This window comes from Pinus tabuliformis, chromosome 2_1 (genome assembly GCF_031772625.1).
Source record: "Pinus tabuliformis cultivar Carrire ecotype Pingquan chromosome 2_1, CPIR1, whole genome shotgun sequence".
Lineage (NCBI taxonomy): Eukaryota > Viridiplantae > Streptophyta > Pinopsida > Pinales > Pinaceae > Pinus > Pinus tabuliformis.
In genome coordinates, this window is record NC_142299.1 from 130,456,711 (window position 1) to 130,469,242 (window position 12,532).

Here is a 12,532-nt window from a genome sequence, read left to right on the forward strand (position 1 = left end):
ACTTATCTCAAGCATAGTTTATCTTTGTTTCAAGCTTGTGTAAAAACGAAACCAAATTGAAGCATAGTTTTTTCCTATGTTTCAAGGTTGTGAAAAAATGAAACCATTTCCCTCTTTACATCTCGTGATTGTTCTTTTTTTCAGCTTATTTTGGCAGATGAGCCTTGGTTTTTTCATTCCATCGTCACCATCTCTTTGGCCAAACATATGCTTTGATTGGTTGTTCTACCCTTGCTTGAGGAACATTTGTGATGAGTGGTATTATTAGCCAACTTCTTGATTATTACATGTTTAGAGCAGTTCCATCATTGCTGGAACCAATTTCTATCCTTTCATACCACTCGTTCCTCCAGGTGGAGTCCTCTTTCATCTCTTTTCAAACTACAGAAATATGAAATGATTGCCGAGTACTTGTCATTTTGAACTCTTTAAGGTAAATGAATTGATGTCTACTCAGTATAATTTTAACCCTTTTCCAGACTGAGATAGACTATTGTACAAAAAGGAACACCTTAGTCGAACATGGCTAACACGTTCTTTCAAATATTGTTTTCTACCTTTTCAGTTTCGAGAGAAAAATTACGATAAGGGAATTGATGTAGTTTTATTTTTCATCCCTTTTTCAAACTCTCTAAATATGAAAAAGATATCGAGTTACTCTTCCATCAGAATCATAAAAATTAAAACGACAAAAGACTCGTCACCATGATGAGACTGAGCTTCTCCTTCCTAGGGCTCATAAAACTTACTAGGATGGATTCATCCGAAGGGTGAACTTATATGACAAGCATATGGTATCCTCTTCAAGATTGTGTAAAAATAAAGAGGTAATTGCTAGAAATAGCTAGGAAAAATGAATATGAGACATCCTTTGTATATGAAGCATGTCGCTCTTAAACATGACACTCTTCTTCTCTCGTGTTGGGTTTTGGATATCCTCACGCAGTCACTTTTCCTCCCAGGTTTGGGTGATCAATTTTTCCTCTCATTTGACTATTCCACACTTCATCAGGACCTTTAGTCCTATGTTGAGTTAGATGTTGCCACACTTCAATGTCGTGTCACCAATATGCTCAAGAGAAGTCCAATATGTAGTTATTTACCTATACATTGTTTGAGTCATTGCTACAGTCCTGAATATTATTCCACTTTATTCCTTGTTTCATGTTGATGATGGGGGATTGATTATTTCCCTCCTTCGACAAATCACTTCCTATCGACTTCATCTCATTATCCATGAATATTACTTAGAGATTCCATTTTAGTACCTTAGAGCTAGCTTACCCTAATGGCCAGTTATTCGCATTCAGTGACAGGTCTTCATTATTGGGTTTCGATCAGGTGATTCCATGAGTGCTCGAACTTAGCTTCATTATCACATTCATGGATTGTACTATTGTACCTTGAGATCCATTTTAATTATTGGTGGTTTCTCTCATACCTATTAACGGTCCACATCATTGGCCAATAATCAGGTGGTTTTCTAGTATGTTCGACTTCAACATGTTTATTCGCATGTTAGGATTCGTACATTGATCGGGTTGGGATGGAGCGCAAGACCCTGAGTCTTGTCTATTATGACTCAAGCTGCATGGAGTTCTATGTCATTCATGATTGTACACATGTTTCTAATAGATGGATGGTTGTGACCTATTGTGGCCAGCAACAACCCCCCTTATTATTTAGTGTAATTCCTAATACTAAATAAGTGGGGACCTTTACTTAAAAATCTAAGAAATCAAAGTAGTGGTTAAATTTCCTTTTCAAATAAAATTACCATCATAAGCTTAGGAAACCTCCCTTGGAAAATCTAAAAAAGCTAAGTTTTATGATAAGGTAAAATGCAAATCTTTCCTTAGGAAATATCGCATTGCATAAGATAGCGGGATGCCACCTTATTAGCACAATTCCAACATTTGCGAGATCACGATATGTGATAATAAATAGATATCGCATCGCATTAAACACATATCACATTGAAACACTTCAATTTTCCGATATGCGATAACGCTGATCGCCAGATCACATTTCGCAGAAAATAGGTTAACAAATATTGTCATGCATAACATTCTGCGATGTTGCGATGTTGCAATTTGCGATATTTGCGATATTGCGATTTCGCGATACAGCGATGCAGTGATAATATGATAATGCGATGTCATAAGTCGCTAACTTTGCGATGTTGCAATGTTGCGATGTTGCGATGTTGCGATGTTTCGATTTGCGATGTTGCGAAGCAAATCGCAAAATCGCTCCATCGCAGATCTTTCAGGCATGCTATTCAAGAAAAGTATTTTCCATAAGCTGACACCTGATTATGCGCTTTAATGCTAATAAATGAGTTAGTTGTCAGTTATTAATGGAATATGGGTGCGTGCTTTTCAAAGAATCATTTCACGTACGGTGGTATACTTTGTATGTCTGCGGCATTTAAAACTTTCCCATCACCCTTCCTTGTCATTCATGTTCGCTTCATTCGTGAATTACAGGAACAGAGAACAAAGGCCAATACAAAGCAATACGCCGGATAAAATGGGAAAGAAAAGAAAAGCCCCGAGCACTGAAGAAAAGGAAATGGCACCCTTATATACAGACACGGCCTGTAACAGAGACGCGGGAATAGCTATGCGGGAAGGCATGTATAATCTGCTCGAAGAGGAGAATCCCAGAGTAATGGAAGTAGTTGCTACCGCGGGCTCAAATGGTTCTTCTGAAGCATCCCTTACAGAGCTAGCCTTCTCATTCTTACATCGGATAGCAGCAAGGCCAAAAATCCTCCCATACACGAACATGGTCAAGTGGATAATGGACAAGGCAGAAATCAGAAACAAACAGTTTAAGACTCAAAGTCAAGAGTTCATAGAAGTATTATTTTTACAAATTTTGAACTTTATATTTGTTGGAAGGAAAAAGCGCAAAAGGCGAAAAATGCATCAAGGAAACCTGGATCAAGAATGCGCAATTAGCGTAATCGCACATCGCTGAGAAAAATTTTCCGAAAAGGCAAGCTGCTAATTGCCCAGTCACCTGCAAATTCCAAAAATCGCAAGAAAACGCAACTACAGGCAGATTGGAAACAAAGAGCTCAAGAAAAGGCAAAAGAAATTCAAGGGTTAACCAGGTTGAACTGGGATTATTACTGGGCATACTTGGTAAAGCCACATAGCCAGTGGATGACTGTTAAGTGTATCATCAATTCAGCCAAAAAAATGGTGCCAGCTCTTGTCGATTCTGTTTTCTCAGCTCAGCTAAAAGCGGAAGTCAGCTAGCCGACTCTTCTCAAATAGATGCTGCATGCGTGCGATTTCAAGGACCAAATACAGAAGTAGTTTAGCGTTAGATTTAATTTTAGCTTTAATTTTGTTTTATTTTCCTGAAAAGAGGACGGTCACTTAAACCACATCCTATATTTTTTTAATAATTTATTTTTAGATTTTAGTTAGTAGTATTTAACCCTTATGCATTTAGAGAAGGGTCCTGAAATTTATCAAAAGCTTATCCCCAGAACATGCACTTCTGTACCCTCATAGGAGGTTTTGATGAATGAATGGAACATGATTTATTAATGTTTGCATTTGATATCTACTACTGATGTTGCACTTTTGTACTCTTAGTGGATATTTGATCAAGGAGAAATAAATCGTTATCGCTTGAAGCTCATGAGTAGGACTAGTTATAAATGGTATTTCTATCTCTTAACTATTTATGCCTTGTGTTAGAGTGATTTCCAGTTCAGTTATTTATATATTAATGTATGAATGCTTGAGTTATCATTTGGCACTTTTGTATGGTGATAGCTATTTATTTATGCTTAGTGTATGAATAGCTCATTATGCGATATGTTTTTCACAACTGTTTCGTCTAACTTTTTATACGAAGTGGTTCATCTGTATTGAATTCTTTTCTCATAATAGCTGAGTGATCTTTATTACCAGTTGTTATTTGAAATCATTTTATAGCGCATAGAAGAAATATCACAACCCGGGTTAGCGTAGATTTACATATTTCTGTTTATTAGAATATATTTTCCTTATTATTAGATTAGAATTAGAGTAGAAGTATTCCATTTAGAAACTGTTAGAAACAGAAATATTCATCTTTCTCACACACACACGGAAATTGGGAAACTGGTCCCATATCCCCAGTCGGACCCGCTATACCAAACGGAAAAGGAGCTGCCAACCAAGGTTCAGACCGGGCGGGTATCCCCCTTGTTGTAGACCCGATTTTCGGTGCTTCAACATATTTGGCGCTAGAAGGAGGGCTCGAACTGTGAATGGCAAGTAAATCTAAATCTAAATACCATTCTGAGAGTAAATCTCCCTCACCATCTCCTCCGACTTCTCCATTGCATTCAGGAACCTTAAATCCAGAATCAGAAGTCGCTGGATCAACAACCGCTGCTACAAACCCTGACATTTCAGAACAATCTACTATTGAACCTCCTGAAGTTGAATCTTTGATTCACATACTTTAGCGATTTTCTATATCTCCTTAGAAATCTGATAAATCTCAAGGCAGCGTGACTTCGCAATATAACCCTGCTCATCCTCTTACCAGGTTAAAGAGCGAAAAGTTTGGTGTTCAGCCAACCGAATTACCTCTACCTACTAGGAAGAGAGCAAGGAAGTCTCCTAAAGAATCTGATAGTGAGACTCTTTCATCATCATCATCCATCTCAACCTCTTCACTGCGAAGTCAACCATCCACTCCTCCACTTCAGATCATCATCCATCAGCCTATTGCAACTTCCTCAACTCCTTCTCAAACATCTGGAGTCATAATATCCTCATCTTCTCAACCATAAGGATCATCTTCTGCACTCTCCTCTGTTAGTAGTTCAGCAATGGCCCAATCTTCATGGAATAACCCAGGGGTAGTCCTAATGCCTACACCCTTGAGTCAGATACCAGCCCATCCTGAAAAATGGCTACCTAAGTTTAATCCTGAGGCGAGCATGCTAGCAGAAGAACATATAAATAACTTCATGTTGTCCATAAATCTCAACAGAGTTGTTAATGAAGATGTTGTTGTCCGACTTTTCCCTTATACTCTGCAAGGAACAACCAGATCATGGTACTTCTCGTTACCTTCTGGATCTATTACTAGTTGGGACATCTTCCAAGAACAATTATTGACCAAGTTTGGTGACGACAGGTCTACAACAACACTGATCAATGACTTGTCTAACCTTAGGGCCTAGTCAAGAGAACCTATCAAAGATTTCAATTTACGTTTCAATAAAATCTTAAACAAAATTCCTACTGCTTCACAGCCTAGTGAAGAAGTGTGAAGTGAATGGTACATTACTGCTTTACCATCAAACTTAGCAATCTTTGTTGATAGGGCTAAAAAACCAACCTTAGTTGAAAACATGAAGGAAGCAATATCAGTAGAGAAACGTATCACGGCCTTAGAAAAGAAAAATGCGATGGAAGAACGAAAATCTAAGAAGGTCTCGTTCAAACAAGATCCCAAGAAAAAACAATCGAAAGATCCATTTGATTTAGAAGGATTAAAAAAAGTTTTGAAGACCATGTCTAACGAAATGGTCGACATTAAGAAGAAGGTAGCAGAAACATCTTCTAAAAAGCCATACAGCCTTTTAAAAGAAATCCTTCAACTTATTCCAAACCCCCTAACGCTATTTCAAATGCTGAATCAGAAGAAGAAGAAGAGGAAAACATTACTGAAGAACATACCGATGAAGAAGAAGTTGTAGAATTACAAGGTATGTGGGATTTCATCCTCCCAAATGAAGAGGATCAAGAGGCATTCCTGGTTAGTACTCGTAGCAGAAATCAGCTTGATCCTCCTCAATCTACACCTAAGCCAAAGAGTGCAAGCTTAATGACTAAGGATAAAGTCGCAGCCAAGAAAACATCACCAAAAGCGACTCAAACCAGCCCAGTCCAAACAGACACATCTACTCCATCTAAAACGCTAATCGTTTCGGATGAAATGGAGTATAATATCGTAGAAGACATGAAAAAGACTAGGGAAAATATTACTCTTTTTGAATTGAGCAAGTTAAAACACCAGCAGAAAGTACTTCTGAAAGAATTGCATGCTGTACCAGTTGCACCTTTACCAACTGCTGTAACCTCCCAAGCTTCTCATGATATGGGAAGACCTCCAACTAGTACGATGAATAAAGTTGATCCAAATGATATCGCATTAATTGGAGGTAGATCAAGATCGCATACTCCCCCATTTCTCCTTACCTATGAAATTTTCAATAAAAATGTGCATAATTGTTTAGTGGATTCTGGAGCTTCATCGAATATTTTACCAAGATCAATTTGTGCAAAATTGAATGTTCAACCACAGAAATCTGTTGTGCGCATAGTTCAGCTAGATCAATCACAAGTCGAAGTGATTGGCGAGTTAAATCAGGTTACCATAAGGCTATCATCCAACCCAAAGGTATGTCAAGTTATCGACATTTTAGTTGCTGATATTCCTGAATTTTATGGCCTAATTCTTAGCAGAGATTGGTCAGAAAAACTTCACAGATACTTTGCAACTGATTGGTCGCACATGTGGCTCCCTTACAATGGTAAACCCAACCAAATAAAATTTGAACGTGAACGACATCAGAAATACATAGTAACAGAACTCGAGGGAGAAAACGAACTAGTAGCATATAATTCTAACATCATTGGCAACTATTCAGTAGATTCTTTCCTAGGAAATTTTAATGCTCATTCTTCACCTTACTTAGAAAATTATGTTTTGTCTCAAGTAGAAAATGTTTATCAAACAGATAGTTCTAAATGCATTAATTTTATAGATATTCCTGTAAATAAATCTTTGTTTTGGAAATTATTTTTTGATGGTTCTAAGTCTAACGAAGGAGCAGGAGCAGGATGCGTATTAGTAAGCCCAGAGGGAGATAAGACCATGCTAACTTGCAGACTCGAATTCGAATGCACCAACAATACCGCAGAATACAAAGCTCTAGTCCAAGGGTTGTACAAGGCAATTGGATTAGACGTCAAATACCTGCAAGTTTTCGGAGATTCTAAAATTGTAATCAGACAGGTACGTAACACTATACACTATTTATCAGGTCATTTAAAGCATTAGAAATCTTTAGTTCAAGATCTGACTAAACATTTTATATCATTTAATATTTCGTCAATTCCCAGACTCCAGAATGCTAGCGCAGACCTCTTAGCCAATGTAGCTTCCAAGCTTATTCCTTCAGAAGATGTTAGTCCTAACCGATTTTCAATTGAGTTCATTTTTAGACCATCTATCCTTGATAACATCACCAATTGGAGGATTTTCAATGACGATCCTGATATCGTGAGTTTTCTCACATCTGAAGGATCCTACACCAATCAAATAATTGACGAAGACCAACATGACCAACAATTGCAACAGAATAGTACTAACAATGCTATATCTAAATCGGTAGTCAAATTGGAGGACCTTTATGATTTGAAAGATCGATTCAAAAGATCTACTAATTCAAAACTCCAAAGTTCAACTTTGAATTATGAATTAGTAAATCTAGGAACTGATGCTAAAGCACAGAACATCAACCTAGGCCTCGGCCTAGCCCCTAAAGAGAAACTAGCCTATATTCGTCTCTTGAAACAATACAAAGGTGTTTTTGCCTAGAATTATGATGAACTCAAAACATACGACACCTCCATCATCCAGCATACCATCCCAATGATCGATAATCAAAGACCTGTCCAACAAAAGTTGAGAAAGATCCATCCAAATTTAGAAAATCAGATCAAAAATGAACTCAATAAGTTATTGAAAGCCAAAATAATCTTTCCCGTTAGACATCCTAAATGAGTCTCCAATATGGTACTTGTTACAAAGAAAAATGGAGATATCAGAATCTACATTGACTTTCGAAACCTTAACAAGGCCTGCCAAAAGGATGATTTTCCTTTACCTCCCATGGAACAAATACTGCAGGCAGTTGCGGGCTCAGAACTAATGTCATTCTTGGATGGATTCTCAGGATACAGCCAAGTGCTGGTACATCCCGACGATCAATTAAAAACGACATTTAGAACTAAATGGGACACATACGCATATCAAAAGATGCCATTTGGTTTGATTAACGCGGGCACCACATTTTAAAGAGCCATGGACATTGCATTCAAAGGGTTAGTTAATAAGTCAGTGGTAATCTATTTGGATGACATTACTGTTTATTCCAAGAAATGAAACAACCATCTCAGGGATTTAAAACAAATCTTCCAACGTTGTTTAAGGTATGGGATTTCTCTTAACCCGAAAAAATCCTTTTTCACATTAAGTGAAGGAAAGCTTTTAGGATTCATTGTGTCAAAATCTGGAATTCACATTGATCCTGATAGAATCAGGGAAATTTCCGCAGCCCCCCTACCTCACAACAAGAAAGCCATGCAATCTTTCCTTGGCCAGATCAACTTTGTAAAGAGATTCGTCCCAAACTTTTCAAGAATTGTGTCTCCTTTACAAGCCATGATTAAAAAGAACGCAAAATTTCAATGGGGCCAAGATGAACATGAGGCATTCAATCTGATCAAACAAGCCATTATCAATGCTCCATCATTAGCAACTCCGAATTTTTCCAATCCTTTTATTTTGTATACTTTTGCCTCAGATAAATCATATGCTGCGATACTCACTCAAGAAAAGGCAGAAGCCCCAATTGCTTTTTTCAGTTCCAATTTCCAAGGTGCTGAATTGAATTATTCAGATGTGGAAAAACAAGCTTATGTTGTTTTTAAAGCAATTAAATACTTCAGACCTTTCTTACTCAAAACACATACCAAGATCATAGTACCGTTTCCAGTGGTAATAAATCTTCTAGTACAGAAGGATGTGGGTGAGAAAAGGGCTAATTGGGTTACTGCCTTACAAGAATACGACATAGAAATCAAACCAGCAAGTATTGTAAAAGGCCAAGGCTTTTGCAAAATGTTGGCAGGAGCATCGCTAATACCCGAAATTCCATCTGAAGAGGTACAAGTGTATGAGGTAAGCCTAAACGATGTTGAGTCATTATACGCTGATATTATTTATTATTTAAAGAATGGATATGCTCCTCCAAATCTTGATCACACCAAGAAAAGAGCTCTGAGGTTAAAAGCCAAACAATATCAACTTGTAAATGACGTTCTTTTCATAAGAAATTATGATTCTGTTCTACTTAGATGTCTTGAGAAAGCTGAAGCTGAAAAAGTTTTGCAGGAACTCCATGATGGGCTAGCAGGTGGACACTACGCTGGAGATGCAACTGCTCATAAGATCTTACGCACAGGCTATTACTGGCCCACGTTATTCAAGGATGCACATAACTACGTAAGGAAATGTCAAGTCTGCCAAACTGCTGTTGGAAGACAAAAGAAACCATCCTTGCCACTGCAACTAGTTACTATCGAACAACCTTTCGATCAGTGGGGATTGGAAATAATAGGTGAGATCGTTCCTCACTCTTCTAAATAGCATAGATACATCCTTACAGCAACAGATTACTTTACCAAATGGGTAGAAGCAGTTCCACTCAAGACGGCTAATGCTGAAAATATCATTGAATTTATAGATCAGTTCATAATCACCAGGTTTGGATTGCCCTCCGCTTTAATGTTTGATAATGCATCATACTTTTCTGGAAATGCAACGACTGAGTTTGCACTCAAAATAGGTTTCAAACTTAAATATTTTGCCAATTATTATCCGCAGGGCAATGGTTTAGCTGAGTCCACAAATAAGAACTTAATCAGAATTATCAAACGAACCATTGACCAAAATCATAAGAATTGGCATAAGTCTTTAATGTATGCTTTATGGGCAGATCGAATAACGTAGAAATCCTCTATCGGCACTTCTCCCTTTAATTTAGTTTATGGGAAAGAAGTAGTTCTCCCAACACATCTGGCAATTCCCTCTTTAACCTTGGTTAAATATATTGATGAAGTACCAACTTTTTCTTTACAACTTAGGTAGGTGGAATTAATTAAATTAGAATAACAACGAGAACGGGCTAAAGTAAATCACACTCATCATCAAGCATTGGTGAAAGCCTCTTTTGATTCCAATATGCTATCCAGAAAATATTTTCAGATAGGAGATTTAGTTTTAAAATGGGACAAGGCTCATGAGGAAAAGGGAAAACATAGAAAATTTCAAATAATGTGGCTTGGTCCTTTTCAAATTGTAGAATTCATAGGTCCATTGACCTTCATGTTACAAGATTTAGCAGGGAAGAGAGATTCTCTACCTGTTAATGGTCAAATTCTCAAGAAATATTTTCCATAGAAGATCAGTATTCTATTTTTATAGAGTAGTTGTTTTTCTTTTCATAATAAAACTAGTTGTGAATGGTTACTTTTGGCATTTACGAAAAAGATACCAATTCTCTTCTAGATTTTGATCTTTTTCTTGTATAAATAGCAAATCTTTTGGAAAATTGATCTTTATTATTGAAAGATACAGTTAAAAACTCTAGCCTAGATATGATACTAGTTTCAACTTCATAAAATTTGATAAACACAACCTTTAGTGAGAAATTGTTTTATATCAGCGCAATGAAAAGTATGAATAACAAAATAAATATTCTCTGTAGAACAGTTATTTCCAAAAACTCTACTATTGTCGTCCAGAGCTATCTTAACGAAACAATGACTTCCTCCCTACTAAGGAAATCACAACTTTCAGAGGAACAATCCAAAGATACACTTTATCTTAAAGAGTGAGAGGTCTCATCACGAGCCAGCTTATCATAATCACAGATATTATAACCTGCTGACTTTGCCAATACTGCATACCACAACAGGGCAAAGACTCAAGGTTGTCGCAATCAAAAGGCAAGGGGTCTCATCACGAGGCAGCTTGTTCAGCAAAGTTATAAATCAGTGAATGACGGTGCCATAAATTGGCTACCAAACCAAGACATTGCTCTTTAAGAATAAGAAAGAAAATTAAAGCATAAGTGTGGATGTGGATTCTTCTTTGGGAATTGTAGGTTTCTTTAAGTAGGATAAAGGATCATTGCTGGGTAACAGGTAACCCTGTCGAGGCTATAAATGCCTGCTGGCAGCAGAGGCTCTACCTACGACAAATAAGCATATTTAAAACTGGTTTACAGAGAAGACTTTGTTTTATCTTTACAAACCAAGTAATCACTGATGTAAATACAAGGACTAGCTTGAGGCAGAAAATAATCAAAGCTGAAAATAGTTGAAACAAAATGTCATTGACAAGTTAGAATATAATGTACTTTATCTTTCTATAATAAATTTTAACTTTCTGGAAACTTTTCTGTTTTGGAAGTTTTGAAAATTCAAAAAGCAGTAGAGATAACTGGTTCTTCCAAGTGAATCGCCAATTGTTATGGCCAGCAACAACCCCCCTTCTTATTTAGTGTAATTCCTAATACTAAATAAGTGGGGACCCTTAGTTAAAAATCTAAGAAATAAAAGTAGTGGTTAAATTTCCTTTTCAAATAAGATTACCATCATAAGCTTAGGAAACCTCCCTTGGAAAATCTAAAAAAACTAAGTTTTATGATAAGGTAAAATGCAAATCTTCCCTTAGGAAATATTGCATCGCATAAGATAGCGGGATGCCACCGTATTAGCACAATTCCAACATTTGCGAGATCGCGATATGCGATAATAAATAGATATCGCATCGCATTCAGCACAGCTCACATTGAAACACTTCAATTTGCCGATATGCGATGACGCCGATCGCCAGATCGCATTTCGCAGAAAATAGGTTAACAAATATTGTCATGCATAACATTCTGCAATGTTGCAATTTGAAATATTGCGATATTGCGATTTCGCGATACAACGATGCAGCGATAATACGATAATGTGATGTCATAAGTCGCTAACTTTGCAATCCTGCGATGTTGCGATGTTGCAAAGCAAATCGCAAAATCGCTCCATCGCAGATCTTTCGGGCACGCTATTCAAGAAAAGTATTTTCCATAAGTTGACACCCGGTTATGTTCTTTAATGCTAATAAATGAGTTAGTTGTCAGTTATTAATGGAATACGGGTGCATGCTTTTCAAAGAATCATTTCACGTAAGGTGGTATACTTGGTATGTCTGCAGCATTTAAAACTTTCCCATCACCCTTCCTTGTCATTCATGTTCGCTTCATTTGTGAATTGCAGGAACGGAGAACAGAGGCCAATACAAAGCAATACGCCAGATAAAATGGGAAAGAAAAGAAAAGCCCCGAGCACTGAAGAAAAGGAAATGGCACCCTTATATACAGACACGGCCTGTAACAGAGATGCGGGAATAGCTATGTGGGAAGGCATGTATAATCTGCTCGAAGAGGAGAATCCTAGAGTAATGGAAGTAGTTGCTACCGCGGGCTCAAATGGTTCTTCTGAAGCATCCCTTACAGAGCTAGCCTGCTCATTCTTACACCGGATAGCAGCAAGGCCAAAAATCCTCCCATACACGGACATGGTCAAGTGGATACTGGACAAGGCAGAAATCAGAAACAAATAGTTTAAGACTCAAAGTCAAGAGTTCACAGAAGTATTATTTTTAC